This window comes from Anomaloglossus baeobatrachus, chromosome 2 (genome assembly GCF_048569485.1).
Source record: "Anomaloglossus baeobatrachus isolate aAnoBae1 chromosome 2, aAnoBae1.hap1, whole genome shotgun sequence".
In the NCBI taxonomy this organism is placed as follows: Eukaryota; Metazoa; Chordata; class Amphibia; order Anura; family Aromobatidae; genus Anomaloglossus; species Anomaloglossus baeobatrachus.
Genome location: NC_134354.1, coordinates 511,269,584 through 511,288,753, shown reverse-complemented (window position 1 = coordinate 511,288,753; position 19,170 = coordinate 511,269,584).

Genomic DNA, 19,170 nt, shown 5'->3' with positions numbered 1-19,170 from the left:
ATTTTCGAAAGTCACCTACTGCTTCAGCCGGCCTTGCCGGCTTTCAGCGCCGTTTGCATCTTCCGGCTCACAGACTGGTGTGTGATGTCCCCACGCGTTGGAATTCAACTCTGCACATGTTGGTCAGGATATGTGAGCAGAAGAGGGCAGTTGTTGAGTACCTGCATCACCTAAGCCGTCGGGAAATGGGTCAAACTCCACACATAACACCTGAGGAGTGGAGATGGATGTCCGACCTATGTACCATCCTCCAAAACTTTGAGGACTCCACCAAGATGGTGAGTGGCAATGACGCCATTATTAGCATCACCATACCGCTTCTCTGCCTTCTAAACCGGTCTCTGCTCAAAAACAAACATGATGCATTGCAGGCGGAGCGCGATGAGTTGGAGCAAGAAACAGTAGTGGGTGTGGGTGATAACACACAGCCCAGCCTCATCTCATCACAACGTGCAGTGGAAGACTATGACGAGGAGGAGGATGAAGACATGGAGCAACTCTCCGGCCAAATTGAGGATATGACATGCACACCAGTCATATCCTCGGTTCAGCGTGGCTGGCAAGAGGACAGGGTAGATGAGGAGGAGGAGGACAGCATGTTCAGTCATCGTGTTGGTCAGGATACTGAAGTGATGGCTGTTAAGAGTCTGGCGCACATGGCTGACTTTATGGTAAGCTGCCTGTCTCGTGACCCTTGCGTTAAGAACATCTTGGCCAACAATCATTACTGGTTGGTAACATTTTTAGACCCACGCTACAAGGAGAACTTTATGTCTCTTATTCCCGAGGCAGAGAGGTCAGCCAAAATGCAGCAGTTCCGGAAGGCCATAGTCACGGAAGTAGGCCAAGCATTACCCTCATAAAACGCTAGCGGCATAGGTCAGGAATCAGTGGACAACCAAGGTGTACAGCCGAGATGGGCACAAGTCCAATCCGCCAGAGGAAGGGGAACAGTCTTTAAGATGTGGGACAGTTTTCTCATCCCCTCACGTACCACAACCCCTGAGGTGCGGGGTAGTGCCACAAGAAATCCTAAGTTTGCCCAGATGCTCAAGGAGTACCTTGCAGATCGAACAACTGTACTCCGACATTCCTCTGTGCCTTACAATTATTGGCTATCCAAGCTGGACACGTGCCATGAATTGGCTCTCTACGCCTTGGAAGTCCTGGCCTGCCCTGCTGCTAGCGTTTTGTCAGAGCGTGTTTTTAGTGCCGCAGGTGGAATCATTACAGATAAACGCACCCGCCTGTCAACTGAAAATGCTGACAGGCTGACTCTGATCAAGATGAACAAGGGTTGGATTGGGCCAGACTTCACCACACCACCAGCAAATGAGAGCGGAATTTAAATTTTGTAACGGGAATTTGCCATGTACCTCCACTCACCCATGGGTACACACTTCTGGACTTTGGCTAATCGCTGGACTGCTCCTTCTTCTCCTCATGCGCCACCATTGATGACCGTTACAATAGTTAGGCCGTTGTTTCAGGTATACCCCCAGTGGTAAATTTTTTCGCCCATTCTTTCAGAATGGGCATTACAACGACAGGAGACCCACTCCTTTGCAATGGGAACAATGTTTTGAGGCCCTCATGCACGTCTCTATCCAGGGACAATGTGGAGCCTCCCAATTTTTGGCTGCCCTGCCAAAGGGCTATACTACAATAGACCCACTACCTTACAATGGGCACTTCAGGTTTACAGGCCATCATGCACGTCTCTATCCAGGGACAATGTGGAGCCTCCCAATTTTTGGCTGCTCTGCCAAAGGGCTATACTACAATAGACCCACTTCCTTACAATGGGCAATTCAGGTTTACAGGCCATCATGCACGTGTCTATCCAGGAACAATGTGGAGCTTCCCAATTTTTGGCTGCCCTGCCAAAGGGCTATACTACAATAGACCCACTTCCTTACAATGGGAACTTCAGGTTTACAGGCCATCATGCACGTCTGTATGCAGGGGCATTGGTGAACCTCACAATTTTGGACTGCCCTGGCAAAGGAAAATACTACAAAGACTCACTTGAACTTCGTCAAAATGGGCACATTAGACTCAAGAGGCCTTCATGTACATCTCTTCTCAGGGACAATGTTTTCATGTAAAATCTTTCATGTAATCTCAAAAAATAACATACCCCAGCTCTATCTCACTATTGGGTATGTACCCTTAACATTTCCGCCATGAAAATTCATTTTGGTGTCATTTTGGAAGGTTTTCTGGTGAGTCCGTAAAAATGGCGTAAAACTCGGACAAAATTGTTCACAGCTGTGACTTTTGAGTGATAAATGCTTCAAGGGGTCTTCCCCATGCTGTTGCCATGTCATTTGAACACTCTTCTGAGACTTTTGTGACATTTTAAGGGTTTCTACATGCTGCCGGGGGGGTCATTTCATAAAAATACTCGGGTCTCCCATAGGATAACATTGGGCTCGGTGCTCGGGCCGAGTACACGAGTATCTTGGGATGCTCGGACCGAGCCTCGAGCACTCGAGCTTTTTGGTACTCGCTCATCACTAATGCTTACTGGTCCAAGTATTGGTGGTTATGTGGACTGTACCACTGATGATGTTGCGCAGTATACACCTGATTTTCTCTGCTACTTGTTCATGCAAAGCAGGGATGGCCCATCTGGAAAAGTACTGGCGACTGGGAATCATTTACTGTGAGATAACCACCACCATAAGTTTTTAAAAGTGTCCAGCTCCACCATGCGGAATGACAGAATTTCAAAGGCAGTAATTTTGAAATGTTGCCATTCAGTCCCAGGGCTCTTGCATGGCTGAGGGTTTCCATGGGACGGTGTGGAGATGCTCGGTAACACTGCTGGTCATGGTGCCATCACATCCTCTCTTTGCTGTAAGCTCGGTGGCTCTCTTGCTCGGGAGGGGCAGGGGAAGGCTGAGACCATAGCAGAACAGGAAGCAGGAGGAGCCTCGGATCTTTTGTAGCTTTTCAGATGTGTACTTTACTACAGCTAGTTTTTTTCATTCAGATGCCTCATCATGCCAGTGATGATCAGGTTAAAAACATGTGTTGCTGCAGGCTCTGAAGGCATAGTGTCCATCTCATATCGTTAAAACATTGCCTGAAGAAATGCCACAACAAGGAGTTCCTTTGAGCTGCCTTTGGTGTGCTCTGTATGTCAGCACGGTGAGCAGTAGCAGACAATGTGCTAGCTAGGGACCGGCCACCATGCTTTTGCACCCTGCTCCCTCTTTTGCTGTGCAGCTGGGGCAGCATGACCACTACCTCTTACTCCAAACTAAGTATGTCACACAGATAGCCTTGACTCCACGTGGGGTCTATGACCTAATCATGCCCCACAACATCTTCCACCCATTCCTCATCCCCTGACCTCCTTGCGGTCTGCACACTGTAGAAAGCTGCAGTGGTGGCACCTGTGTTTTGTCATCGCCAGAGATGTGCTGCAGTGGTCTGCTGACAGTGTGCATGAGCCATCCCATGTCCTCATTTTCAACCTGAGCAAGTGGTTGGGCATCAGTGTACTCAATCTCTTCCACTTGTGGGGCAGGGCCAGGTGGATGACCCATGGAACCCAAGCCAGGTGAATCAAAACGTAGAAGTGATTGCTGCATGAGTTGTGGCTCAGACTGCTTGCCTTGCTTTGCTAGGAGATGAGACGTAAGACATATGACAATGGGCCGCATGTGCAAACTCTTTCAGGAGGACAGGACAACAAAGTGAAGAAACTGGAGACACTCAGCCATCTGATGTAAAACCACCTCTACTTGTTCTGGCCTCACCATTCGTGTAGCAATACTTGGACCTAATAAATTACACAATATGTCCTATGGCATGCGCTCACCAGAGGAAGGTGTTTAATTTGGGCACATAGTAGGCATAGATCGACCATGTCCTCTCCCTGCAGCAGCTTAGCCAGAAATGGTTTAATTGGTGCTATTGAATGGTTGAGATAGCTCATAAGAACCCATTCTACATACTTCTTGCCAGACACTCTATAGGTAGGCCATAATACTATAATGTTTTTTATATGACTTTTAGATTTTTTCAAACAATTTTTAGATTTAAATTAAAAAATATATATATTTGTACTTTAGAATATCTAAATAGTGTACTACTTTGTAAATTTCTCTACCGGGTGTATATTTTAGAAGTAGATCAATCCCTTCCCCCGTTTTGGAAGATTTGTGAGCAATGAATCACTTCCTTTTCTGCCAATCTTCGCCATGGAAAAGGAAGGTAATTGTGTATGGCATCCTTCAAATGTGTTGTCTTCCCATTTCAAGCATCTGGTGTCTGACTTTCTGTGCTCAGATTCCATCACATAATTACTGTACTAGTAGTATAGTGAGTACAAGGTTTAGAGGATTGGCAGGCTAAAATTGCGAAAATCCAGTTCTTGGATCACATGATAAAACAATTAATCCTTTGCTTATATTTGCTCTTTACACTGAGGGAACATGTATATAGTGATCTTTTGAAACCAAATTTCAACCTTTTGAATTTCATAGGAAAAATGTATTATTTTGTGAAATAGGCTAGAGCCATATTATTGTGCGTACATCTAAAAATATATTTGTATTATTATATATTGCTTATACAGCATCATATTATTCCACAGTGCTAATCACTCTGCCCATTGGGGATCACAATCTAAATTCCCTGTTCATATGTCTTTAGAGTGTAGGTGGAAACCAAAGTACCCAAAAGAAACCCATGCAAATGAAGCAATGTCTGAGGGACCAACGTGGTGCAGAGTAAGTTACGGTACCAGACAAGTTTACAGACAAAACAGGGTATTTTATTGCAGGGAGATGACACGTCTCTGCTTCTCCTCACTGCTGGTGATTTCTCTCCTAATTCTGGCCCTCCGCACCACATCCCCGTTGTCACTTCGAACCCTCATCCACGATCTATGACAAATTTCCGCAACCTCTCTTACCTCATACCCATCCACCCAGCCCCCGCTCCCCCAGTCCCACTAACAGGAGTTCTATGGAACGCTTGCTCTGTTTGCAACAAACTATCCTACATTCATGATCTTTTCATCAGTAATAAACATTCCTTCCTCGGCATCACAGAAACCTGGCTCACCCCTTCTGACACAGCCTCTCCTGCTGCACTTTCTTATGGTGGTCTCCATCTATCTCACCCCCCCGCCCTAGTAACACACATGGTGGAGCAGTTGGTTTTCTCCTGTCCGACAAATGCTCCTTTACACCAATTCCACTGCCACCCTCTGTTACTCTCCCCTCTTTTGAGGTGAACTCCGTTCGCATCTACTCCCCCTCCAACCGTCAACTGGCTATCATTTACCGCCTTCCAGAGCCAACCACCACCTTTTTTGACCATTTCACCACCTGGCAACTACATTTCTTTTCCACCGACATCCCCACTATCATCATGGGCGATTTCAACACCTCCATCGACACCTCCCACATCTCCAAATTTTTAACACTTACTTCCTCTGTTGGCCTCACCCAATGGTCCTCTGCAGCTACTCACAAAGATGGCCACATGCTGGACCTCATCTTCACTCATCACTGTTCCCTATCTAACCTCTCTAACTCACCTCTTCCCCTGTCTGATCACAACCTACTCACAATCTCTTCCCTCTCTTCTCCAAATACACAACCCCTCTCTGCAAACTTTCGCACCCTCGCAGAAATCTCAACCACCTTGATTTACACTCACTTTCTCAGTCCCTTCTCCCTCTCGCAGACATTGCTTCCTTACACGATGCAGATGCTGTTGCTATTTTAAATAACACTACAATCTCTGCAGCTCTCGAATCAGCCGCCCCCCTCACGCATACCAAAACTCACACAATCAATAGGCAACCTTGGTACATGAACCAAACTAAAGAACTGAGACGGGCTGAGCGCAGGCGGAAGACGTCTCATTCCACCGAGAACTTCATTGCACATAAAGAGTCCCTCACCACTTTCAAGTCCACACTAACTGCTGCAAAACAAACCTACTTCTTATCCCTCATATTCTCCCTGTCTCACAACCCTAAACAGTTATTCAACACTTTCAATTCTCCCCTCCATCATCCAGTGCCACCTCCCTCTCCTCTCATCTCAGCTGAAGACTTTGCCTCTTTCTTCAAGCACAAAATTGACAACATCAGAGCAAGCTTTGGCCCACAATCCCAACAGCCCCTCATCATAACTTTTCAACACTTTTCCTCCAAATCCAGCTTCTCCACCATGGCAAAAGATAATCTTTTCACTCTTCTCTCAAGGTCACATCTCAACACCTGTGCACTTGACCTGCTCCAGTCGCACCTCATCCCCAACATCCCAACCCTAACCCATCTCGTCAACCTATCACTAACAACTGGTATATTGACGTGCCCACGGGGTCTGTTGGCTTACTCGTCACCGGGCCGGTGTAGGGGGTGGGATGTCACAGCAGCCAGGCCCGGCTCCGTGACCCCGGCGGTGTCAATAAAGATGGAGGAAGGGAATATTTACAGGGGAGAAGAGTTTGTATTCGTGACACCACCTGTGGTTTGCAGCTAACATAGGAGCAGGCACTGTGGGAGGTGCCCTCTGGGGCAGATGGTAGCGCAGCTCAGTTGGTGCAGCTCTCCACAGACAGAGCTCAGGCCCCAGGGATGATGAGAGTGGTAGTCTCTGATGGTGGTGGGGCGCGAGGGCGATGCCGACATCAGTGATGGGACAACACAGGTATTCAAGTCAAAGTTCTTTACTCACTGAGATGTCACCGTCATTGGAGTGAGGAGCTATGCTGTTATGGGCTCCAGCTGATCCCGGATAGTTCAGAGGTCAAGGCTGGTGTTCCCTCTGTGTGTCCTTTTTGTTCGTAATGCCTCCACCCCAGCATCATCTTGACAGTGGAACGGGTCACGTGCGTATTGCCGCACTCCCCGCGAGCCCTGGGATCTCCCTTCTTCCTAAGAACCCAGTCTGAGCTGCCCCAGCTCCAAGCCACAGGTCCCTTGATCTTTAGTGTCCTCTCTCCCTTGTCTGTTGTTGCCTGTCCACAGGTCCAGGCTCGACTCTTGCTGTGTGATGTTACTCCTCACTTCCCCTGACAGTGCCCTGCCTCCCGGGTTGCCAAACTAGTAGGCATGAGGTCATACCTCCTGATGGCCACCCCACGCACCTACCATAGCCCAGTCCTGGGGGGAAGGCAGCTAACTGTGTGTTGTATGAATTGTGATGTGCACCGGTGAATGACCCCCATCTTACCAGGGATGAATGCTACACCTCAGCTTTATTGCCATTGAAAGCAGTGACACTATGCTGATGGTACCAGCAGTTAGGAGCTTTACTGCACATGGACTCTGTTCTTTCTTTTTGTTCCAAACATCTTAAACCTGTACTCACCCAATTATAACAATATTTCAGTTACCCACCTGTAGCATGGGCATAAAAGCAGCACTTGATAAATACAGTACAGACTAAAAGTTTGGACACACCTTCTCATTCATAGATTTTTTTTTATTTGCATGACTCTGAAAATTGTAGATTCACATTGAAGGCATCAAAACTATGAATTAACACATGTGGAATGAAATACTTAACAAAAAAGTGTGAAACAACTGAAAATATGTCTTATATTCTAGGTTCTTCAAAGAAGCCACCTTTTGCTTTGATTACTGCAAGAACATGCAGCAGAAGGACAAACTAATCAAGGATACTAGATACCGTAAAGAGGACCCAAGACAGGGTACTAAGAAGGAAGCTAAGAAAAGGGGAGCAAAACTTCTTTCCTGCATGCTGACCAAGGCAAGAAGCATGACCAATAAGATGGAAGAACTCCAGCTGGTAATGTATGAGGAAAAATACGACATAGTAGGAATAACTGAGACATGGTTAGATGACAGTTATGACTGGGCGGCTAACCTGCAAGGATATGAATTGTTTAGGAGGGATCGTAAAAAAAGGAAAGGGGGTGGAGTCTGTCTATATATAAAGTCCAGTTTAAAGCCCAGACTAAGGGGTACTTCACACACAGCGAGATCGCTACTGAGATCGCTGCTGAGTCACGTTTTTTGTGACCTCATTAGCGATCTCGCTTCGTGTGACACTGAGCAGCGATCTGGCCCCTGCTGTGAGATCGCTGCTCGTTACACACAGTGCTGGTTCGTTTTTTTATTGTTGCTCTCCCGCTGATAAGCACACATCGCTGTGTGTGACAGCGAGAGAGCAACAATCCTGAATGTGAAGGGAGCAGGAGCCGGTGTCTGACAGCCTGAGGTAAGCTGTAACCAAGGTAAACATCAGGTAACCAAGGTGGTTACCCGATATTTACCTTCGTTACCAGCCTCCGCAGCTCTCACGCTGCCAGTGCCGGCTCCTGCTCCCTGCACACGCTAAGTTAAGCGGTGTGAGCTGGTAACTAAGGTAAACATCGGGTAACCATACCCGATGTTTACCTTAGTTACCAGTGTCCGCAGCTTCCAGACGCCGGCTCCGTGCAAGCGCAGCGTCACTTGCACGTCGCTGCTGGCTGGGGGCTGGTCACTGGTCGCTGGTGAGATCTGCCTGTTTGACAGCTCACCAGCCACCATGTAGCGATGCAGCAGCGATCCTGACCAGGTCAGATCGCTGGTCGGATCGCTGCTGCATCGCTAAAGTGTGAAGGTACCCTAAGAGAAGATATCCAAGAGGGATATGAAGAGGTGGAGTCTCTATGGGTGGAGATACAAGGAGGGAAAACTAATAAAATCCTCATAGGGGTTTGTTATAAGCCACCAAATATAACAGAAACTACTGAAAATGTATTATTGAAACAAATAGACAAAGCAGCAAATCACAATGAGGTGATTATTATGGGGGGCTTTAACTACCCCGATATAGACTGGGAAACTGAAACCTGCGTATCTCAGAGGGAAACCGGCTTCTGTCAGTAACTAAAGATAATTATCTGTCCCAACTTGTGCCGGGCCCAACTAGAGGGGCAGCCCTTCTCGACAGGCCAGATAGAATACCAGACGTACGAGTGGATGGGCACCTAGGGAATAGTGACCACAATATAATACAATTCCACTTGTTCTTCAGTAAGGTGCCTTGGAGGGGGGTTACATAAACGCTGAATTTCAGGAAAGCAAAGTTTGATCAGCTTAGAGAAGAACTTCGCCAAATTGATTGGGACAATGTCCTCAAAAATGGGAGCACAGAAAATAAGTGGGAAATTTTTAAATCGGTATTAAACACCCACTGCGAGCTAGCCATACCATACGGAAATAAAAGGGCTAGGAACAGGAGAAAACCAAGGTGGCTGAATAAGGATGTAAAAGGGGCAATGAATAATAAGAAAAAGGCATTTAAAAAGCTAAAACAAGAAGGCAGCGAAGAAGCATTAAAAATATATATATAGAAAAAAATAAAATGTGTAAAAAACAAATACATTTAGCAAAAGTAGAAACTGAGAGACTCATTGCTAAGGAAAGCAAAACAAATCCCAAACTATTCTTTAACCCCTTAACGACCGCCGATACGCCTTTTAACGGCGACAAATTAGGGTACTTCTTCTGATCCGCCGCTTTATAACGGCGGTCGGAAAAAAGGGTCTAGTGCCCCCCAGAGTCAGAAAATTTCCGGGGTCTCAGCTGCCGGGGGTAGCTGAGACCCTGGAGATCATGATTCTGGCCGGTTTTTCCGATCCCCGCTCACCTGATGACCGGTATACACCGTATACCAATGATCAGGTTACAGTAAATGACCGCGCCGGTAAAAAATCATTTATCTCCCATCTGGCATAAACAAACATGTCAGATGGGAGATAAATCTCATCCCCCGGTCCTCTCCGGTCCCTCGGTGTCGCCAAAGTGTCCCCCCCCTTCCTCCCGAAAATCCAACATGGCGCCGCACATACCGGCGCGCACAGCAGCGCGCCGGCCGCATTTCCGCCTTTCCTATGGTTTCTGTCGCATGTGCTATGACACATACGACAGAAACCTGCTCCCCAGGCCTTGCCAAGTCACCCCTTATTCCCACCCCGGTGTTCCCCGGTGTCCCCCGTACCTGTCAGCTCTGATCCCCCGCGGCCCCCTCCTCCTTCACAGTGCACGCCGGTCACACTGCAGAGCGCGGCTGTCAGCTTCCTGTGTCTGACTCAGAGACGCTGGCTGCTGCTGCTCGGCAGTCTGCAGCTGTGACCCGGGGAGGGTGGGTGCAAATTCTTTGCATCCACTCTCCTCAAATGAGGGTCTGCACTCATAGAAAATGGGGGATACGTTCCCTGAACGTGCCTCCCATATTCTAGAAGGTCCAGAATCGCTGCGGGACTTTCACAATGGATTACAGCAGGGACCCAATTTTTTTTTTCTTTTCAATAAATTGGCCAAAGAGGGAATGTTTTTGGGGAGTGTTTTTTCAAATAAATTTTTTTTTGTTGTCATTTTTTTTTTTATTACTGTCAATTAGTTATGTCTGGTATCAAATAGACGCTGTGACATAACTAATTGCTGGGCTTGATGCCAGGTGACATTACACATCTGGTATCAACCCCATATATTACCCCGTTTGCCACCGCATCAGGGCAACGGGATGAGTTGGGGCGAAGCGCCAGGATTGGCGCATCTAATGGATGCGCCACTTCTGGGGCGGTTGCGGCCTGCTATTTTTAGGCTGGGAAGAGTCCAATAACCATGGCTCTTCCCACCCTGAGAATACCAGACCCCAGCTGTCAGCTTCACCTTGGCTGGTGATCTAATTTGGGGGGGACCCTATGTTTGTTTGTTTTTTTAATTATTTATTTATAAATAATTAAAAAAAAAAAAAAACAGCTTGAGGAGCCCTCGAAATTGATCACCAGCCAAGGTGAAGCTGTCAGCTGTGGTTTGCAGGCTACAGCTGTCTGCTTTACCCTAGCTGGCTATCAAAAATAGGGGGGACCCTACGTCATTTATTTTAATTATTTTTTTTCTTTTTGGGCTAAATACAAGGCTAGGCACCCTTTAGTGCCACATGAAAGGCACTAAAGGGCGCCAACTTAGAATATACAGGGGGTGGGACGTTATATATGTTTGACATCTATCCATTCATCCATTGTAGCATTTTAGGCTATGTGCCCACAATCAGGGTTTGCAGTGTTTTGGGCGCAGAGTGTTTTCCCTGCATCCATAACGCTGCGTTGTGCAGTAGAAGCACAGTGGAAGGATTTTTAGAAATCCCATGCCCACTGGGCTTCTTTTCTCCGCAGCATAAACCGACCTGTGGTGCAGCTTCCCGAGCCTCAGCATGTCAATTTATGCTGCGGAGATGAGTGTTCTCTGCAGGTAGAATAGAGCAAGTCCACAGCAGCCTGAACCCCAAATGGTGGGCATGGGCAGCTGCGTTCTCCCGTGGACAACACTCACATCTCTGCAGAAAGGCTGACACTGGGTACTAGACGCCGTGTCGCTGGATCATGGCCACATAGCCTAACAGTGAGAAATTTGTTGCACAGCAACATTTTTGTGAAGTACCTGTGGATTCAAAATGCTTACTATACTCCTGAATAAAATCCTTGAGGGGTCCAGTTTCCAAAATGGAGTCACTTGTGGGGGGTTTCTAATGTATAGGTACCCAAGAGGCCCTGCTAATGTGACATGGTGCGCGCAATTTATTTTAACTTTTCCAAAATTCAAATGGTGCTCCCTCCATTCCAAGCCCTCCCATTAATCCAAACAGAGGTTTTTGGCCACATATGGGGTATCCCTGCGCTCACAAGAAATTGGATAACAACCTTTGGGGTCCACGTTTTGTTTGTTGCCTCTTGAAAAAGTGAGGAATGTGATGCTAAAGAAACATTTTTGTGAAAAAAATGAAAATTTTCAATATGGCAACCTAAGCTTATCAAATTCTGTGAAGTATTCGTGGATTCAAAATGCTCAATATACACCTAGATAAAAGCCTTGAGGTGTCTTGTTTCCAGAATGGGGTCACTTGTGGGGGACCTCCACTGTTTAGGCACTTTAGGGGCTTTCCAAAGGCGACATAGCGTCCACTAATTATTCCAGCCAAATGTTCAGTCAAATGGCACTTTTTCCCTTCCGAGCCCTGCTGTGCACCCAAACTGTTGATTTCCACCACACATAAGGTATCAGCATACTCAGGAGAAATTTCACAATAAATTTTATGCTCCTTTTTTATCTTTTACTCTTGTTAAAAAAAAAGCTATGTGGTTGAAGTAACAATTTTGTGGTAAAAATGTATTTTTTTTATTTTCACAGCTCAACATTATAAACTTCTGTGAAGCACCTGGGGGTTCAGGGTACTCACCAAACATCTAGGTAAATTCCTTGAGGGGTCTTTTTTCCAGAATGGGGTCACTTGTGGGGGACCTCCACTGCTTAGGCACCTCAGGGGCTCTCCTAATGCAACATGGTGTCCGCTATTGATTCCAGCCAATTTTGCAGTCAAATTGCACTCCTTCCCTTCCAAGACCTGCCGTGTGCCCAAACAGTTGATTTCCACCACATATAAGATATCACCAAACTCAGGAGAAATTGCACAATATATTTCATGGTGATTTTTTTTCCTGTTACCCTTGTGAAAAAAAAGCTACCTGGTTGAAGTAACAATTTTGTGGTAAAATTTTATTTTTTTATTTTCATGGCTCAACGTTATAAACTTCTGTGAAGCACCTGGGGGTTCAGGGTACTCATCAAACATCTAGATAAATTCCTTGAGAGGCCTAGTTTCCAATATGGGGTCACTTGTGGTGTTTTTCTGCTGTTTACGTACCTTAGGGGTCCTCCAAATGCAACATGGTGCCCGCAATCTTTTTCAGCCAAATTTCCTTTCCAAAATTCAAATATTGCTCCTTTCGTTCCAAGCCCTCCCATTTGTCCATACAAAGGTTTCAGACCACATGTGAGGTATCACCGCGCTCATAATAAAGTGGGTAACAAACATTTGGGTCAAATTTTTGGAATTACCTCTTGAAAAAGTAAGAGAATTGATGCTAAAGCAACATTTTTGAGAAAAAAAATGACAATTTTCAATATGACAACGTAACGTTATCAAAATCTGTGACGTACCTGTGGGTCCAAAATGCTCAGTATACCCCTCGATAGAAGCCTTAAGGGGTCTAGTTTCCAAAATGGGGTCACTTGAGGGGGGTTCCTGCTGTTTAGGTACCTTAGGGGATCTGTAAATGCAACATGGTTCCCGCAATCTGTTTCAGTGTGAGGTCCAATGTTTGGTGTTACCTCTTGAAAAAGTAAGAAAATTAGTGCAAAAACAACATTTTTAGGTAAAATGTTAATTTTTATTTTTTTTTCATTCCACATTACTTTAGTTCCTGTGAAGCACCTGAAGGGTTAATAAACTTCTTGAATGTGGTTTTGAGTACCTTGAGGGGTGCAGGTTTTAGATTGGTGTCACTTTTGGGTATTTTCTGTTACCTAGGCCTCTCAAAGTCACTTCAAATGGGATGTGGTCCCTAAAAAAATGGTTTTGTAAATTTTGTTGAAAAAATGGGAAATTGCTGATGAACTTTGAACCCTTCTAACTTCCTAACCCCAAAAAATGTTGTTTCAAAAATTGTGCTGATCTAAAGTAAACAAGTGGGAAATGTTATTTATTAACTATTTTGTGTCACATAACTCTCTGGTTTATGGGCATAAAAATTAAAAGTTTGAAAATTGCAAAATTTTTATTTTTTTTGTCAAATTTCAGATTTTTTTCACAAATAAAATAAAAAAATATCATCCTAAATTTACCTCTAACATGAAGCCCAATATGTCACGAAAAAACACTCTCAGAATCACCGGGATCCATTGAAGCGTTCCAGAGTTATAACCTTATAAAGTGACACTGGTCAAAATTACAAAAAATGGCCTGGGCATTAAGTACAAAACTGGCTTCGTCCTTAAGGGGTTAATTATATAAACAGAGAAAAGATTAAAATTGATGGTGTTGGCCCTTTAAAGAACAATGAGGGTAAAATCATAGAGAGTGATGTGGGAAAAGCAAATGTTTTAAATACTTTTTTCTCAACTGTGTTCACACAGGAAAAGCATATGCCACAGGAAATGTAGAGTGATCATGTAAACGCTTCATTAAGTATGACCTGCCTAACCCAGGAAGAAGTGCAGAACCGACTTAGTAACATTAAAATTGACAAATCACCAGGCCCTGATGGCATTCACCCTCGGGTATTAAGGGAATTAAGTAATGTGATAGACAGGCCTCTATTCCTTATATTTAAAGACTCTATAGAAACTGGGTCTGTTTCACTGGATTGGCGGCTAGCAAATGTGGTACCAATATTCAAAAAAGGGTGTAAAAGGGACCTGGAAACTATAGGCTGGTAAGCTTAACATCTGTTGTGGGTAAAATGTTTGAAGGGTTTTTAAGGGATACTATTATGGAATGTCTCAATGTTAATAATTGTTTAACTCCATATCAACATGGATTTATGAAGGATCGCTCCTGTCAAACTAACCTGATCAGCTTCTATGAGGATGTAAGCTCTCACATGGACCGAGGAGAACCATTGGATGTCATTTATCTCGACTTCGGTAAAGCATTTGACACTGTCCCACATAAAAGACTGCTAAGTAAAATGAGAAAGCTTGGGCTCGGGGAACATGTGTGTAGATGGGTAGGTAGCTGGCTTAGTGGTAGAAAACAAAGAGTGGTTATTAATGGCGCATACTCAGATTGGGCCAGGGTTACTAGTGGGGTGCCACAGGGGTCTGTATTGGGCCCCCTACTATTTAATATATTTATTAATGATCTGGTGGATGGTTTACAGAGTAAAATATCAGTATTTGCAGATGATACAAAACTATGTAAGGTAGTTAACACAAAGGAGGACAGTTTGCAACTACAGATGGATTTGAGTAAATTGGAGAATTGGGCTGAAAAATGGCAAATGAGGTTTAACACAGATAAGTGTAAGGTTATGCACATGGGAAGGAGAAACAGATGCTACGATTATTTACTAAATGGGAAACCGCTGGGGAAATCAGACATGGAAAAAGACTTAGGCATCTTAGTCAATAAGAATCTAAATTGGAGTGCCCAGTGTCAGGCAGCAGCCATCAAAGCAAATAGGGTGATGGGATGCATTAGAAGAGGTCTGGGGGCACGAGATGAAAACATCATTCTCCCTCTGTACAAATCACTCGTCAGACCACACTTGGAGTATTGTGTGCAATTTTGGGCGCCGGTGCTCAAGAAAGACATTACTGAACTTGAAAGGGTTCAGAGGCGGGCTACTAAAATAATAAATGGAGTGGGTGCATTACAATACACGGAAAGGTTATCAAAATTAGGTCTATTTACTCTAGAAAAGAGAAGACTTAAGGTCCAGTCACACTAAGCAACTTACCAGCGATCCCAACAAAAATAGGGATCGCTGGTAAGTTGCTAGGAGGTTGCTGGTGAGATGTCACACTGCGACGCTCCAGCGATCCCACCAGCAACCTGACCTGGCAGGGATCGCTGGAGCGTCGCTTCACAAGTTGCTGGTGAGCTCACCAGCAACCAGTGACAAGCCCCCAGCGCCGCGTGGAAGATGCTGCGCTTGGTAACTAAGGTAAATATCGGGTAACCAACCCGATATTTACCTTGGTTACCACCGCACGGAGCTACACGTGCAGAGAGCAGGGAGCAGCGCACACTGAGCGCTGGCTCCCTGCTCTCCTAGTTACAGCACACATCGGGTTAATTACCTGATGTGTGCTGCAGCTAAATGTGCACAGAGCAGGGAGCAGCGCACAATGCTTAGCGCTGGCTCCTTGCTCTCCTAGTTACAGCACACATCGGGTTAATTAACCCGATGTGTCCTGCAGCTACATGTGCACAGAGCAGGGAGCAGCGCACAATGCTTAGCGCTGGCTCCTTGCTCTCCTAGTTACAGCACACATCGGGTTAATTAACCCGATGTGTGCTGCAGCTACATGTGCACAGAGCAGGAGCCGGCACTGACAGTGAGAGCGGCGGAGGCTGGTAACAAAGGTAAATATCGGGTAACCAAGGACAGGGCTTCTTGGTTACCCGATGTTTACATTGGTTACCAGCCTCCGCAGAAGCCGGCTCCTGCTGCCTGCACATTTAGTCGTTGCTGTCTCGCTGTCACACACAGCGATCTGTGCTTCACAGCGGGACAGCAACAACTAAAAAATGGCCCAGGACATTCAGCAACAACCAACGACCTCACAGCAGGGGCCAGGTTGTTGCTGGATGTCACACACAGCAACATCGCTAGCAACGTCACAAAAGTTGTTCGTTAGCAGCGATGTTGCTAGCGATGTTGCTTAGTGTGACGGGGCTTTTAGGGGAGACCTAATAAATATGTACAAATATATCAGAGGGTCATATAGAGATCTCTCCCATGATCTGTTTGTACCAAGGACTATGACAAGAACAAGGTGACATTCTCTTCGATTGGAGGAAAGAAAATTCCTACATCAGCATAGAAGAGGGTTCTTCAGGGTAAGAGCAGTCAGGCTCTGGAACTCTCTTCCTGAGGAATTGGTGATGGCCAACTCACTGAATGAATTTAAGAGAGGAATGGATGCTTTTCTTGATAGCAAAAGTATAGAAGGTTATAAATAGCATAATCTTACAGGTAGATAGAAGAGCGACCATGATTATTAGAGGAATGGGTGGGCTGCAACACCAAGACAGGTTATTAAACTTGGTGTTAATTAGTTTGGAAAAACAAAGGCTTAGGGGGGATCTAATCACAATGTATAAATGTATAAACATATGAGGGGACAGTACAGAGACCTTTCCAAAGATCTCTCTACACCTAGGCCTGCGACTGGGACACGGGGGCATCCGCTACGTCTTGAGGAAAGAAGGTTTAGTCATAATCACAGACGAGGATTCTTTACTGTACGAGCAGTGAGACTAAGGAACTCTCTGCCGCATGATGTTGTAATGAGTGATACACTACTAACATTTAAGCAGAGCCTGGACGCCTTTCTTGAAAAATATAATATTACCAATTATGTATATTAGATTTTATGACAGGGTGTTTATCCAGGGAACTAGTCTGATTGCCGGATGTGGAGTCAGGAAGAAATTTTTTTCCCCATTGGAGCTTATTTGACACATTGGTTTTTTTTGCCTTCCTCTGGATCAACATGTTAGGCTACAGGTTGAACTAGATGGACTAAGGCGGGCTTTGCACACTGCGACATCGCAGCCCGATGCTGCGATGCCGAGTGCGATAGTGCCCGCCCCCGTCGCAGCAGCGATATGTGGTGATAGCTGGCGTAGCGAAAATTATCGCTACGCCAGCTTCACACACACACTCACCTGCCGTGCGACGTCCCTGTGGCCGGCGGGCCGCCTCCTTGTTAAGGGGGCGGGTCGTGCGGCGTCACTGTGACGTCACACGGCAGGCGGCCAATCGGAGCGGAGGGGAGGAGATGAGCAGGATGTTCCCATCTCTTTCCTTCCGCATATCCTACGGAAGCCGCTGCACCGATGATACGATAACGACGCTTTTGCGCTCGTTAATCGTATCATCTAGGCTTTACACACTGCGATGTCGCATGCGATGCCGGAAGTGCGTCATTTTCAATTTGACCCCACCGACATCGCACCTGCGATGTCGCAGTGTGCAAAGCCCGCCTTAGAGTCTCCCTTCAACCTTAAAAACTATGAAACTATGAAACTGCTTTGCACACTCTTGGCATTCTCTTGATGAGCTTCAAGAGGTAGTCACCGGAAATAATTTTCACTTCACAGGTGTGCCCTGTCAGGTTTAATAAGTGAGATTTCTTGCCTTATAAATGGGGTTGGGACCATCAGTTGTGTTGTGCAGAAGTTTGGTGGATACACAGCTGATAGTCCTACTGAATAGACTGTTAGAATTTGTATTATGGCAAGAAAAAGCAGCTAAGTAAAGAAAAACAAGTGGCCATCATTACTTTAAGAAATTAAGGTCAGTCAGTCCAAAAAATTGGGAAAACTTTGAAAGTGTCTCCAAATGCAGTGGCAAAAACCAGCAAACGCTACAAAGAAACTGGCTCACATGAGGACCGCCCCAGGAAAGGAAGACCAAGAGTCACCTCTGCTGTGGAGGATACGTTTATCCCAGTCACCAGCCTCAGAAATCACAGGTTAACAGCAGCTCAGATTAGAGACCAGGTCAATGCCACACAGAGTTCTAGCAGCAGACACATCTCTAGAACAACTGTTAAGAGGAGACTTTGTGCAGCAGGCCTTAATGGTAAAATAGCTGCTAGGAAACCACTGCTAAGGACAGGCAACAAGCAGAAGAGACTTGTTTGGGCTAAAGAACACAAGGAATGGACATTAGACCAGTGGAAAACTGTGTTTTGGTCTGATGAGTCCAAATTTGAGATCTTTGGATCCAACTACCGTGTCTTTGTGTGACGCAGAAAAGGTGAACGGATGGACTCTACATGCCTGGTTCCTACCGTGAAGCATGGAGGAGGAGGTGTGATGGTGTGGGGGTGCTTTGCTGGTGACACTGTTGGGGATTTATTCAAAATTGAAGGCATACTGAACCATCATGGCTACCACAGCATCTTGCAGCGGCATGCTATTCCATCTGGTTTGCGTTTAGTTGGACCATCATTTATTTTTCAACAGGACAATGACCCCAAACACACCTCCAGGCTGTGGAAGGGCTATTTGACTAAGAAGAAGAGTGATGGAATGCTATACCAGATGACCTGGCCTCCACAGTCACCAGACCTGAACCCAATCGAGATGGTTTGGAGTGAGCTGGACCGCAGAGTGAAGGCAAACAGGCCAACAAGTGCTAAGCATCTCTGGGAACTCCTTCAAGACTGTTCGAAGACCATTTCCGGTGACTATCTCTTGAAGCTCATCAAGAGAATGGCAAGAGTGTGCAGAGCAGTAATCAAAGCAAAAGGTGGCTACTTCGAAGAACCTACAATATAAGACATATTTTCAGTTGTTTCACACTTTATTGTTAAGTATTTCATTCCACATGTGTTAATAGTTTTGATGCCTTGGATGTGAATCTACAATTTTCAGAGTCATGAAAATAAAGAAAACTCTTTGAATGAGACTGTGTGTCCAAACTTTTGGTCTGTACTGTACATACATCCTTATTTCCTGCATCACAGGTAAGTATAATGTATATTGGAATATATTTTGTCCCCAGTTAGATTATTTTTAGTCACCATGTATGAAGTGGAATGCTGTGAATTATGAGAAGTAACTATTAGAGATCAGCGGATCTGATGAGATTAAAATTCAA